Source organism: Tachyglossus aculeatus, chromosome 4 (assembly GCF_015852505.1).
Source record: "Tachyglossus aculeatus isolate mTacAcu1 chromosome 4, mTacAcu1.pri, whole genome shotgun sequence".
Lineage (NCBI taxonomy): Eukaryota > Metazoa > Chordata > Mammalia > Monotremata > Tachyglossidae > Tachyglossus > Tachyglossus aculeatus.
This window is the reverse complement of record NC_052069.1, coordinates 42,200,483-42,214,316: the sequence shown is the minus strand read 5'-3', so window position 1 is coordinate 42,214,316 and position 13,834 is coordinate 42,200,483. Positions and strand designations below refer to the sequence as shown.

Sequence of the window (13,834 nt, the reverse complement as noted above, 5' to 3'; positions counted from 1 at the left end):
TGGGATTAGGAGCTTGGCCCAGTGAGAAGCAGCGTGGCTCAATGGAAAGAGCACGGGCTTGGGAGCCAGAGGTCATGGGTTCAAATCCCGGCTCTGCCACTTGTCAGCTGTGTGACTTTGGGCAAGTCACTTGACTTCTCTGTGCCTCAGTTACCTCATCTGTAAAATGGGGATTAAGACCGTGAGCTCCACGTGGGATAACATGATCACCTTGTATCCTCCCCAGTGCTTAGAACAGTGCTTTGCACATAGTAAGCACTTAATAAATACCATCATCATCATCATCATCATCATTAGAACCCACGACCTCTGACTCCCAAGCCCGTGCTCTTTCCACTGAGCCACACTGGGTAGATACAAGGTTAACAGCTTGTCACACTTGGGCCTCACAGCCTTAATCCCCATTTTACAGATGAGGGAACTCAGGCACAGAGAAGTTAAGTGACTTGTCCAAAGTCACACAGCTGACAAGCGGCAGAGCCCGGATTAGAACCCATGACCTCTGATTCCCAAGCTCCTGCTCTTTCCACTAAGCCACTAAACTATGCTGCTTCAGATGACACCTCCTCCAGGAAGCCTTCCTCGAATAAAGTCTCATTTCCCCACCCAGTTTTCCTTCCTATTGCATCCCACTCCTTAAACACCCCACCCCAGCCCAACCCCTGCAGCATTTATGCATACATTCACTAATTCTCAATTGCTACCTTTACCTGTATTAATAATAATAATGGCATTTATTAAGCGCTTACTATGTGCAAAGCACTGTTCTAAGCACTGGGGAGGTTACAAGGTGATCAGGTTGTCCCACGGGGGGCTCACAGTCTTAACCCCCATTTTACAGATGAGGGAACTGAGGCCCAGAGAAGTGAAGTGACTTGCCCAAAATCACACAGCTGAGAATTGGCAGAGCCGGGATTTGAACCCGTGACCTCTGACTCCAAAGCCCGGGCTCTTTCCACTGAGCCACACTGCTGTATTCTATTTTAAAGTCTGCCTCCCCGCATAAGCTCCTAAACTCCTTAGAGCAGATAATGTGTCTAATTCCTCTATTATTCTCCCTCCTAAGCATTAAATACAGTGCTCTGCACTGAATAAGAGCTTAATATATACCACGGATTAATTGAGCAGGTACTCAGAGGGTTGCTGAAAGCTACTGCTTCTTCAGTAACTGAGTGATCGGTCTGCCGCACTACTTTGTTGGGCAAGGATTAGTTATTTTTACTTGGAATTTGAGTTGTTATTCATTGAGAAGATACTCTTTTTTAGTATTATTTCATCCAAAACACCGATATGTTTTGGTAATTATGGCTCTAGGTAAAATTAGAATGAAAATTAGCAGGAAGGTGACTCATCTGCATGTTTATCAAAACATTCTATTATTGAAGTCCTAAATATGAGTGCTAACTCTCATTATGAGTCTGTGAGTCATTTTCACTGTCTTTAGCACTTGCATATTTATTCATGGGGAGGCGTGAATTTATTGAGGGAGGTGGTGTAGCCTAGTAGAAGGAGTACTGGGCTGGGAGTCAGGAGACCTGGGTTCTAGTGCTTGCCCTGCCACATAGCTGTTTTGGTGACCCTGGGCAAGACCCCTAATTTCTCTGTGACTCAGTTTCCTTTTCTGAAAAATGGGGATAAAAATGCCTATTCTCCCTCCATTGTAGACTGTGAAACCCATGGGGGACAGAGACTAGGTCTGATGTGATTATTTTGTATCAACCTCTTAGCACAGTGCTTGCCACTTAGCAAGTACTTACTAATTACCACAATTATTGTCATAATCATTGAGCATCCCGTTTATTCTGATTCTATTGCTTGTGAATATTTTCATGTAAGTCTCCCCCATTCAAGTGTACAACTCTTTTTTGAGTAGGGATCATTTCTTCTACTTCTGCTTTACTTTCTCATTCATTGCACTCAGTATGTGCTTAGTAAATAGCATTATTATTATTATTACTACTCCTCCTCTTCTTTTGAGTTGAGCTAATCCATCAATCAATCAGTGTTATTTATCAAATGCTCACGGTGTCTAGAGCACTGAACTAAGCACTCAGGAGAGTACAACAGAATTGGTAGAAATGTTCCCTGCCCACAGGAAATTTACAGTCTAGAGGAGAGCTTAATATAAACAGAAAACATTCATGAAGTTATGGCCATAGTCTCTAATCCCTAATGTCAAGGGTGGGGATGCAGTGGGGTGGATGGTTGGGCAGAGAATCAATGAAGGTATTTGTTAAGTGCTCACTGTGTGTCAAGCACTGCTCTAAGTGCTGTGGTAGTTACAAGAGAATCAGGTTGGACATAGTCCCTGTCCCACATGGGGCTCACACTCTTAATCCCCATTTTATAGATGAGGTAACTGAGATCCAGAGAAGTTAAGTGACTTGCCCAGTGTCACACAGCAGAGAGGTGGTGGAGCTGGGTTTAGAACCCAGGTCCTTCTGATTACCAGGCCTGTGGTCTACGCACTAGGCCATGCAACATGCCCAGTGAGATCTGTTTTAACCTTCAAATGTGATTTTGCTGAAGAAATTATTGGGAAAAAGTAGGATTTTAACAGTTATGGAGGGCTGCATTAAATGGCACTAAACCTGTTCCTATTTAAATTCTGAAATATAGCTTCATCACAAAAATGATGTACAAAATGAATAATAGTTAAAACTGAACGATCAAATTTCCTGAAGTGGAGTGTCTGCTTTCATCTTTCTCATGTAAGAAAATATATTTTAAAAAGAGATTCAACATTGAGGAAATCCTTACCTTTAAAAAAAAATCGGAAAGCACGCCCTAAATAAAATAAACCTTTTATTTTGGGGCTTAATCTTTGGCCTTCATCTCTGTGCTAAAATCTTCCATTCCTTTTTTTCCCTGGCAGCCTTCCCAATGACCAGATGCCTGCCAAGTTCTCTCATCTGGCCAGTAGTAAAAGAGCTCTACTCACTGTGAAGAGTCGAAACGACACAACCTCTAAATTCCGACTTCAGGCAAAGTCCTTACATTTGATGTAAAAATTAAATAAACATAATTTGGGCATTTTTTTGCAAAATTTGAAGCTTATAATGTTAGAATGGGGGTCACACAAACCCATTTATAAATTAGTTTGGAAAGAATTGCTTCAACTCGACAGCAGAGCAATGAAGATAAATGAGAACCCCTAGAAAGAGAGGTCACTGCTATGATATCATAAACCCCCGAGGGATTACAGAAGAAGTTCTCTTCAAACCAGAACTAGAAAAGTAGCCAGGGATGTGTTGAAGATTCTTTTTCCTGATTCTCTGCCCTTACTTGGTTAGGAAAACAGAGAGCAGTTTAAGAGGGACAGCATCATCCTAAATATTTTTCGTTAATTTTTTCCCAAATTACACACAGACGATAGTGATAATCATTATGGTACTTGTTTAAGAGAAGCAGCGTGGCTCATTGGCAAGAACCCGGGCTTGGGAGTCAGAGGTCATGGGTTCTAATCCCGGCTCTGCCACTTTGGGCAGGTCACTTTTCTGTGCCTCAGTTCCCTCATCTGTAAACTGGGGATTAAGACTATGAGCCCCTCGTGGGACAACCTTGATTACCTTGTATCCCCCCCAGTGCTTTGCTTGGCACATAGTAAATGCTTAACAAATACAAGCATTATTGTTATTATTATTATTATTTAAGCCCTTACTCCGTGCCAATAACTGTAACTAAGGGCTGAGGTAGTTACAAGATAATCAAGTTGCACTCAGTCCCCTTCTCACATGAGGCTCACACCCTAAGCAGGATCAATTCAAAGAAACAGTAAGTGTTGACCAACCAAAGAAAGAGTCAGGGATTTAATCAAGAAACCATGTTCACTAACCCTCAGTGTGTCGGGCTAGTGCAAAACCAAAATGACTCATTCAGTGGTGCACCTGCTAATAAATTTTGTTTTGTAAATGTTCTCTGATTTTTAGAGTTTTAGAGCCAAAAATGGAGAAAAAAGGTTTTGTTTTGTTTCACGGAGCAGGTTTCCGCAGTGATGCTCCTTTACTGAACATCTCCATAAAATGAGAACAATCAAAAAAGCAAATTAAAGTGAGATGAAGAGAAGTAAATGAGACATTATTTCACCAAAGTTATTTTATTGCATGCCAAGAAAATGTCTTCGGGAGATGGACTGAAAAGAAAAAGACTTTAGGAGTAAGTATCTGAACCACTACAGACTTGGAGGGATTATTGACTTTCCCAGCCATCAAATGCAAACTGTGTAAAAGATGATGGAGGTGCTCACATAGGCATAGGGAATGAAAATGAGCAAATAGGAGATCGTACTCACTAAAAACACAAAACGATAATCAGAATAAATGAGACTATCAGCGCGTAAGTAGAAGGAAATCAACTAGGAACATCTGTTCAGGTGAGACTGAAATTAAAAGAATAATCATACTACACTGGAATGCATTTGGAAAACGTATATAAGTACATCATGAGAAGCAGCTCCAAAGCTTATACTCAGGTATTTTACAGAAAGTTATCTTTTCATTAGAGAATGAAATTCGTAGGTGCTTTAGCCTCCTGAAAATGTAGTAGAGAATTGAAAGAAGTAAACAGCAGTGACTGAATTTTATTGTCAGGTATGGAAATGCCAACACTGAAATTAAAATCAGTCCATGAAAATATCCCAACCCATGATTAGTTAGAGGCATATCTTGAGTCAACAACTGAGAGAAATCACTATCCCACCATAAACATTTCAGCAAGAGGAAGTATCTTTTAGCTAATAACTTTTGTGAGTGAGTGTCTTTCTGGGGCAAATAGCTTCTTCCTGACCTGCTTTGCTCAAGAAAAAACCCAAATTCATTCATTCATTCATATTTATTGAAAGCTTATTGGGTGCAGAGCACTGTACTAAGCACTTGGGAGAGTACGCTACAATAATAGGCACATTCTCTGCCCAGAATGAAGCTTACAGTCTAGACGGGGGAGAGACAGACATTAATATAAATAAATTAATTACAAATACATACATAAGTGCTGTGTGTCTGGGAGGGGGGGAGAGAACAAAGCAAGCTAGTCAGGGTGATGCAGAGGAAGTGGGAGAAGAGGAAAGGAGGGCTTAGGGAAGGCCTCATGTAAGTGCTCAATAAATACGATTGATTGATTGATTGATTGATTGATTGATTGATTGATGTACTTTCAATGAAGTTTTGAAGGCCGGGAGAGTAATTGTCAGATTTGAGGAGGGAGGGCATTCCAGACCAGAGGCAGCTGAAAGTAGAAATGAGATATCTATTGGTCACCATTTCAAATTTGGAGGTGCCAATCATGACAGCAGATCCTTTAGTAAAAGATGGCTCCGAAGAAGTGATAATTAGAGTTGGTAATGTGAGTTTGGAATCTGTCGTCTCTCTTAAAACTGGCCATAACTGAGCCTTTTATGACCATATGAGTCAAGGCCACTGTCTTCATAGGTGTGGAGGATTGATCCCATAATCTCTCCAGAGACTTTTATTTGGTTATATATAAATGGTTACAGAGCAGTGTGGCCTGGAAGATAGACCACAAGCCTGGGAGTCAGAAGGAGCTGGGTTCTAATCTCATCTCCTCCGCTTCTCTGCTGTGTGACCTTGGGCAAGTCACTTCATTTACTTCATCTGTAAAATGGGGATTAAGATTGTGAGCCCCATTTGGGACAGGGACGACGTTCAACCTGATTACCTTGTATCTATCCCAATGCTTAGAACAGTGTCTGGCGCATAGTTAATGCTTAACAAAGATAATAATAATTATTATTATTGTTATTACTATTCTCTTGTGTAGTCATGAATAATGGGTTGATTTTGGACCCAAGCATGGTTTGCCAGGTTCCACATTTTCAAGTTGGGCAGATAACTCTGCTATATCTACAAAATCCAAATCACAAGGGGGAAAAGGGGCTTTGTTAAGTCTCCCATGAGGTGACGGAATATTACACTGTCAGGTTCATCACTAGGTCATTAAAATAACAGAATCAAGCTTTTAGATATGGGAATATTTTCTTTGCGAACCTCAGAAATCACAGAATTTTAGAAAACATTTTGTGACATAGGCTCAGAAAAACCTGAATCCAGTCTAACTCCTGGCAACACCCTGTATTCACCTGCCTCCATCTTCTGTTAGGCCTCAAATAAGATCTTGGTTAGTTATCGTTATCACCGGTATTTATTAAGTGCTTGCTGTGCACAGAGCACTGTACTAAGTGCTTTGGAGAGCACAAAACAACAGGGTCGGGAGACACATTTGCTGCCCAGAGGGAGCTTACAGTCTAGAGGACTTTTATTTATGTCAAACTCCTGTTCAGAGTCGCTGGTATCTGTGTGGGGAAAAATAATCAGAGGTGTTGAAGAGCCTCTTAATCTTGGTCTCAAAATACCCAGAGAGTATGAGGGAGATCATGGTGTGCTCTGGATAAAATAAGAGATGATGTGACAAGCTCAATTCAAGCACTTCCTAGGACCATAAGCCATAGAAATGCTACTAAAGTATTCATGCTTCTCTTTCTCATCAATATTTTTCATTTATTTTTATGCAAGTGCATATTAACATCCCAGAAAAGGAGAAACTGTATTTTGTTCCATTAAAACTTGTCTCTCTTTCAGCTGTTGTCCATATGGAAAAATCTAAATTGGCCAGTTTGGAGATTTTAGATAGATTTTTTTTAAAAATTCACACATTTAAAACATATGAGCAATATGATTAAAAATATTACTTAAGTGGGACTGCATTTGTAGATGCCCTAAGTGCGATTTCAAATTTTCATTCCAAATATAAATGCTCATCCATTTCCTCTAAAACTGAGTAGTGCAAAACAAAAGGAAATGTTTAGTTAGAAAAAGCACCTATAAAGAGAAAAGGTATCCAAGTAGCATAATTCCTAATCTTGCTGTTCAGGGCTCACTCTGTGACTTCTATTAGCATTAGCTGGAGTTATTGTTAATCCCCACGAATCAAGACTGAGAACCGTGGCCATGAACTAAGACAATTTAAACACTATTTCTAACTATATTGTGCTAAAGTTGATGCAAAATCAGCCTCGCCAATAACGAGTGTTAAATCTGGATTTTTTTTATGCTTCGGCCCACACTGTCATTTGCAGTATAAGAATAATCTTAATGGCCACCTTGTTGATGGAGGACTTTAGCACTCAAATGTAGGTGAACTGAATGCACAAAGCCTTTGTAAATTATAAATAGCTCAACTGGTACTTTGCTCTCCATTGAGTCCATTGTATAAAAGCACAGAAAGTCAATTTCAATGGATTTCATACATACTTAAGACCAAACGGGGGAGTAGCTCATAAGAGGGCCGACATTTACTTACTTGAACCAAACATCTGCAGTCGGGCCTGCAAATCGATGGAGTCCGATTAGGGTCTTGTGCTCTCGCTGAAGGAAGAAAGGTGAAAACAGGAGATTCAAAGGAGTTGTTTCCTGCTTGGCTTCACAGACTCCGTCCTCTCCTGGTTCTCCTCTTATCTCTCCGGTCGTTCTTTCTCAGTCTCTTTTGCAGGCTCCTCCTCCCCCTCCCATCCTCTTACTGTGGGGGTTCCCCAAGGTTCAGTGCTTGGTCCCCTTCTGTTCTCAATCTACACTCACTCCCTTGGTGACCTCATTCGCTCCCACGGCTTCAACTATCACCTCTACGCTGATGACACCCAGATCTACATCTCTGCCCCTGCTCTCTCCCCCTCCCTCCAGGCTCGCATCTCCTCCTGCCTTCAGGACATCTCCATCTGGATGTCCGCCCGCCACCTAAAGCTCAACATGTCGAAGACTGAGCTCCTTGTCTTCCCTCCCAAACCTTGTCCTCTCCCTGACTTTCCCATCTCTGTTGACGGCACTACCATCCTTCCCGTCTCACAAGCCCGCAACCTTGGTGTCATCCTCGACTCCGCTCTCTCATTCACCCCTCACATCCAAGCCGTCACCAAAACCTGCCGGTCTCAGCTCCGCAACATTGCCAAGATCCGCCCTTTCCTCTCCATCCAAACCGCTACCCTGCTAATTCAAGCTCTCATCCTATCCCGTCTGGACTACTGCACTAGCCTTCTCTCTGATCTCCCATCCTCGTGTCTCTCTCCACTTCAATCCATACTTCATGCTGCTGCCCGGATTATCTTTGTCCAGAAACGCTCTGGACATATCACTCCCCTCCTCAAAAACCTCCAATGGCTACCGATCAATCTGCGCATCAGGCAGAAACTCCTCACCCTGGGCTTCAAGGCTGTCCATCACCTCGCCCCCTCCTACCTCACCTCCCTTCTCTCCTTCTACTGCCCAGCCCGCACCCTCCGCTCCTCCACCACTAATCTCCTCACTGTACCTCGCTCTCGCCTGTCCCGCCGTCGACCCCCGGCCCACGTCATCCCCCGGGCCTGGAATGCCCTCCCTCTGCCCATCCGCCAAGCTAGCTCTCTTCCTCCCTTCAAGGCCCTGCTGAGAGCTCACCTCCTCCAGGAGGCCTTCCCAGATTGAGCCCCTTCTTTCCTCTCCCCCTCGTCCCCCTCTCCATCCCCCCGCCTTACCGCCTTCCCCTCCCCACAGCACCTGTATATATGTATATATGGTTGTACATATTTATTACTCTGTTTATTTATTTATTTATTTATTTTACTTGTACATTTCTATCCTACTTATTTTATTTTGTTGGTATGTTTGGTTCTGTTCTCTGTCTCCCCCTTTTAGACTGTGAGCCCACTATCGGGTAGGGACTGTCTCTATGTGATGCCAATTTGTACTTCCTAAGCGCTTAGTACAGTGCTCTGCACATAGTAAGCGCTCAATAAATACGATTGATTGATTGATTGATTGGGCTCTGGGGCAGAGCTGGTGAGTGACTACTAGAAATGGCTGAATGGACAATGCAGCCGGTTAAACTGTTCATTCATTCATTCATTCACTCGCTTTTATTGAGCACTTACTGTGTGCAGAGCACTATGCTAAGCGTTTGGGAGAGTACAGTACAATGATAAACAGACACATTTCCTGCCCACAACAAACTTACATTTTCGGCTGTGAGTGAATGATGCTTTGAGAGATATTTGGGGGCTAGCATTGCTTGTCCGACATCATTTTTTATGGTCTTTGTTGCATGCTTACTATGTGTCAGGTGTTATTCTTGATGCTGGGATAAAAACAACTTAATCAGGCCGGATACAGTCCCTTCCCACATGGAGCTCATAGTCTAAGTAAGAGGGAGAACAGCATTGAAACCCCATTTTGCAGTTGAGGAAACAGAGGCGCTGAGACATTGAGATATACCCTACTCAAAATAAGGTTCCTCAAAGTAAGTGCTCAATAAATTCCACCAATTGATTTTCCACCTTTAAGCCCCTGAGCTGCCTCTGGTATTCAGCTAGCCTAGTCTTCCTTTTGTTACCTCTGATAAATCTGTCCATTTTAACCACATATCCTGCTTAACTATGAATAAGCTTGACTTTAGACTGTAAGCTTGTTGTGGGCAGGGAAATCAGTCTACCTATTCTTTCTATTCTATTCTATTCTATTCTATTCTATTCTATTCTATTATTCTATTCTATTCTACCTATTGCGTTCTCCCAAACATTTAGTACAGTGCTCTGTACACCACAAGCATTCAATAGATACCAATGATGATGATAGCCTTGACAGTGTGTGAGTTTTATGATGCCTAATATACTTAGATGACTAATAATAATAATGTTGGTATTTGTTAAGCGCTTATTATGTGCCAAGCACTTTTCTAAGCACCGGGGGAGATAGAAGGTATTCAAGGTTATCCCACGTGGGGCTCACAGTCTTAATCCCCATTTTACAGATGAGGAAACTGAGGCACCAAGAAGTTAAGCAACTTGCCCAAAGTCACACAGCTGACAAGTGGCGGAGCTGGGATTAGAACCCATGGGAGTCAGAACTCCCAAGTCCATGCTCTTTCCACTGGTCCACACTGCTTCTGAGTTAACTCAACTGATTAAGAGTTAATGATTTGCTAATGTGGGTATTCAATCAACCATACTTTATCACACTGTGGGCAGAGCACAGTACTTGGGAGAGTACAATATATAGAATTGATAGGTTCCCTGCCACAGTGAGCTTGCAGTCTAGAGGGAGAGACAGACATTAAATAAATTACACCTAAGTACATAAGCGCTGTAGGGCTGAAGGAGGGGTGAATAAAGGGTGCAAATTAAGGATTTTCCACCACCTGCCCCAACCTCTTTCAAAGAGTCCCCTCAAAAGTGAAACAAGATGACAAAGCAGCCTCCTTCAGATCAGAAGGTGTCACAGGGGAGGCAGAGAAGAGACGATGCAGCTCTTTAGACAAGCAAATCCAGGTCCAAACTGGTCGTGAGACTTTGAAGTCCCTCCCTGAAGTGGAACTGTAGGTATATTTAGAAGATTCATTAATTCATTCATTCAATCGTATTTGTTGAGTGTTTACTGTGTGTGGAGCACTGCACTAAGCGCTTGGGAAGTACAAGTTGGCAACATATAGAGAAGGTCCCTACCCAACAATGGGCTCACAGTTTAGAAGATAAACTAGACTGTGAGCCTACTGTTGGGTAGGGACCGTCTCTATATGTTGCCAACTTGTACTTCCCAAGCGCTTAGTACAGTGCTCTGCACACAGTAAGCACTCAATAAATATGGTTGATTGAATGAATGAATGAATAAATAAACACAAGGATATGAAGCTTATCAAAATTTTCAATTTACAGGAGTGAGTATATCAGATTACCATGTAAATGGGTCTAAACATTTCTTTGTAAATTGTACCTTGAAATTGCAGGCAAGAACAAATAGCAAGTCCCAGTTCTTTTAAGTTCATTTCAGTGGAAATCTTTGAGTCCCAGCGAATGAATAGTTCTTTTATTCTCATCATCATCATCTACGGTATTTACCATCTACTCTGGGCAGAGCATTGTTCTAGGGACCCGTGAATATACAATAGAAATCCCTGCCCTTGAGCTTATAATTTGATGGAGAAGAAAACAGACATACATCAACAATTATGTAGGAGATTAAAAAGTGGGAGCATAGAGGCAAATAATAAAAATAGGAGTATGCACTTAAATATATCATTAAACAGTAATCCACACATATGCTAAGGTTTCAGAAGTTCTACTGGTTTCTAATACGGACTGCAATAATAAAAGCTTTATTGGGGCTCTTTTTCCAAATCACTGTTCTATTCTCAGCTATATCACTTCTTAACATTCTACCGAGTTATTTTTTTAGTTATATTTGTGTGTTTGTAGAATATATTCTAGCATATATTCGATATCTTAAAATATAAATGTGTTTGATAGTTTAAAATATATTTCTTTGCTTTTTTCCACAGTTTGGTAAATAATACATGGTAAAATATATAGTAGCCTCAGTCTACAGTTGCTCTTGCTTGGTTGGCTTCATTCATCAAACATACTGTATACCAGATTTTACAAACCACAGGAAAACTGGCACAATATTCGAGTATTTTGCTGTACAAAATAAAATACTGTATTTACTGGTTTTCAAACTGCTTTTGATCTCGTTTCAATAAATTCCTGGCTTTGGAAGCAAAGGCATTTAAAATATTTATGTTTTTATGTTTTTCTAAAGGTGAAATATTCAAATATTTGAGAAAAATTCAGTAGATGAATTTTGAAACCATTTATCTCAAAGATTTCAAATATGAAAATGATTGTGACTTCATCTGGATTGGGAAAACAATATTGACGATTTTAGGTAATACATAGCCGTGAAAGGATAAGATAAAATTCTGGTCTTATATTTATGTTTTGAAGGCATATCTAATCTATAGTGACATGAAAAATGCTGTAGAAACAAATCTCACTGAAAATTCCTGCATCCGTACTCTTAAAAACCTGGAAATCAGGTTAACTGGTGTGTTTGTGAGCTTGTGTGACAATTTGTTTTTATGTTGTGTAACAGATGCTATGTTTATATAAACATACTTATACCGATTACCATACTTTTTATCAAACTGCTTTATTTTCTGTGTGCTTTCAAACAGTGGCATTCCAAAAATAATTGTAGGTGTCTGTTCCTCAATGGGTAGATGCATATATAGGTCTTGTATTTTGCACTTTTATGAAAAAAGAAGAATGCATTTTTATCTGTCTGGCTGTATGTGACAAACACAATTCTCTATTTTCTCCAGAGGCTTTCATCCTCAGTAGCATCCACCTCACCACTATACTAAGCACTTGGGAGAGTAGAATATAACAATAAAAAGACACATTCCCTGCCCACAACAAGCTTACAGACTAGAGGGGGAGACAGCCATTAATAGAAATGAATAGAAATAAATAAATTAAAGATATGGACATCACTGTAATAGAAATGAATAGAAATAAATACATTAAAGATATGGACATCAGTGTTGTGGGGCTGAGAAGGGGGATAATGATGATAATAATAATAATAATGATGGCATTTGTTAAACACTTATTATGTGTAAAGGACTGTTCTAAGCGTTGGGGAGGTTACAAGGTGATCAGGTTGTCCCACGGGGGGCTCACAGTCTTAATCCCCATTTTACAGATGAGGTAACTGAGGCCCAGAGAAGTGAAGTGACTTGCCCAAAGTCACACAGCTGACAATTGGTGGAGCCAGGATTTGAACCCATGACCTCTGACTCCAAAGCCCGTGCTCTTTCCGCTGAGCCACGCTGCTTCCCTAATGATGATGACGGTATTTGCTAAGTGCTTACTATGTGCCGGGCACCGTACTAAGCTCTGGGGTGGGTAAAAGTAAATCAGGTTGGATACAGTCCCTGTCCCACATAGGGCTCGCAGTCTTCATTCCCATTTTATAGATGAGGTAATTGAGGCCCAGAGAAGTGAAGTCACTTGCCCAAGGCCACACCGCAGATAAGTGGTGGAGCCGGGATTAGAACCCATCACCCTCTAACTCCCAGGCCCTAGCTCCATCCACTATGCCATGCTGCTCTCAGGTGTGTTACGATCTAGTGGAAAATTCACGCAACAAGACAGGTGAGGCAGGGAAAGGAAGTACAATCCCTCCCATGCTTTGGCAAGAAGATTCTTGTTTTGATAGCCATGGTGGTGGCTTTGTCTTGTCTTGATGTCCATTGATGTCCATATCTTTAATGTATTTATTTCTATTCATTTCTTTTAGACCGTGAACCCACTGTTGGGTAGGGACTGTCTCTATATGTTGCCAACTTGTACTTCCCAAGCGCTTAGTACAGTGCTCTGCACACAGTAAGCGCTCAATAAATACGATTGATTGATTGTCTTATGCCATTGAGTTGTCTCTGTCCCATAGCGACGCCATGGATTCATCACTCCCAGAACGCCCCACCTCCATCTGCAATCATTCTGGAAGTGAATCCCTAAGTTTTTCTTGGTAAAAATCCAGAAGCGGTTTACCATTGCCTCCTTCCACGCAGTCAACTTGAGTCTCCGCCCTCGACTCTCTCCCATGTCGCTGCTGCCCAGCAGGGATGAATTTCGGCTTGTAGCGGATTGCCTTCCATTCGCTAGCCACTGGCCAAGCTAGGAATGGAATGGGTAGACCTCTGCTTGACTCTCCCTCCCATAGTTGAGACTGGTAGAGGACTGGAAACTCTCCAGGTGACATCCTGAGAGGGGAGCACTAGGCTAGTTACAAGGTAATCAGGTTGGATACAGTCCCTGTCACACATGGGACTCACCTTCTTAATCCCCATTATACAGATTAGGGAACCGAGGCACAGAGAAGTTAAGTGACAGACTCAAGGTTGCACACCAGATCTGTGGCAGAGCTGGGATTAGAAACTACATTCTCTGATTCCCTTGCTCGCGGTCTTTCCACTAGGCCACACTGCTTCCACTCTAGAGAGCCAATATAATAAT

General features: G+C 41.7%; 1 non-coding gene across 1 annotated transcript; it reads right to left on the bottom strand.

The window, feature by feature from the left end:
- Positions 1-13,453: 13,453 nt before the first annotated feature.
- Positions 13,454-13,591, bottom strand: LOC119927767. Its single transcript, XR_005450739.1, has one exon. It is a non-coding gene; the product is annotated as a small nucleolar RNA SNORA7 (small nucleolar RNA).
- Positions 13,592-13,834: the final 243 nt, after the last annotated feature.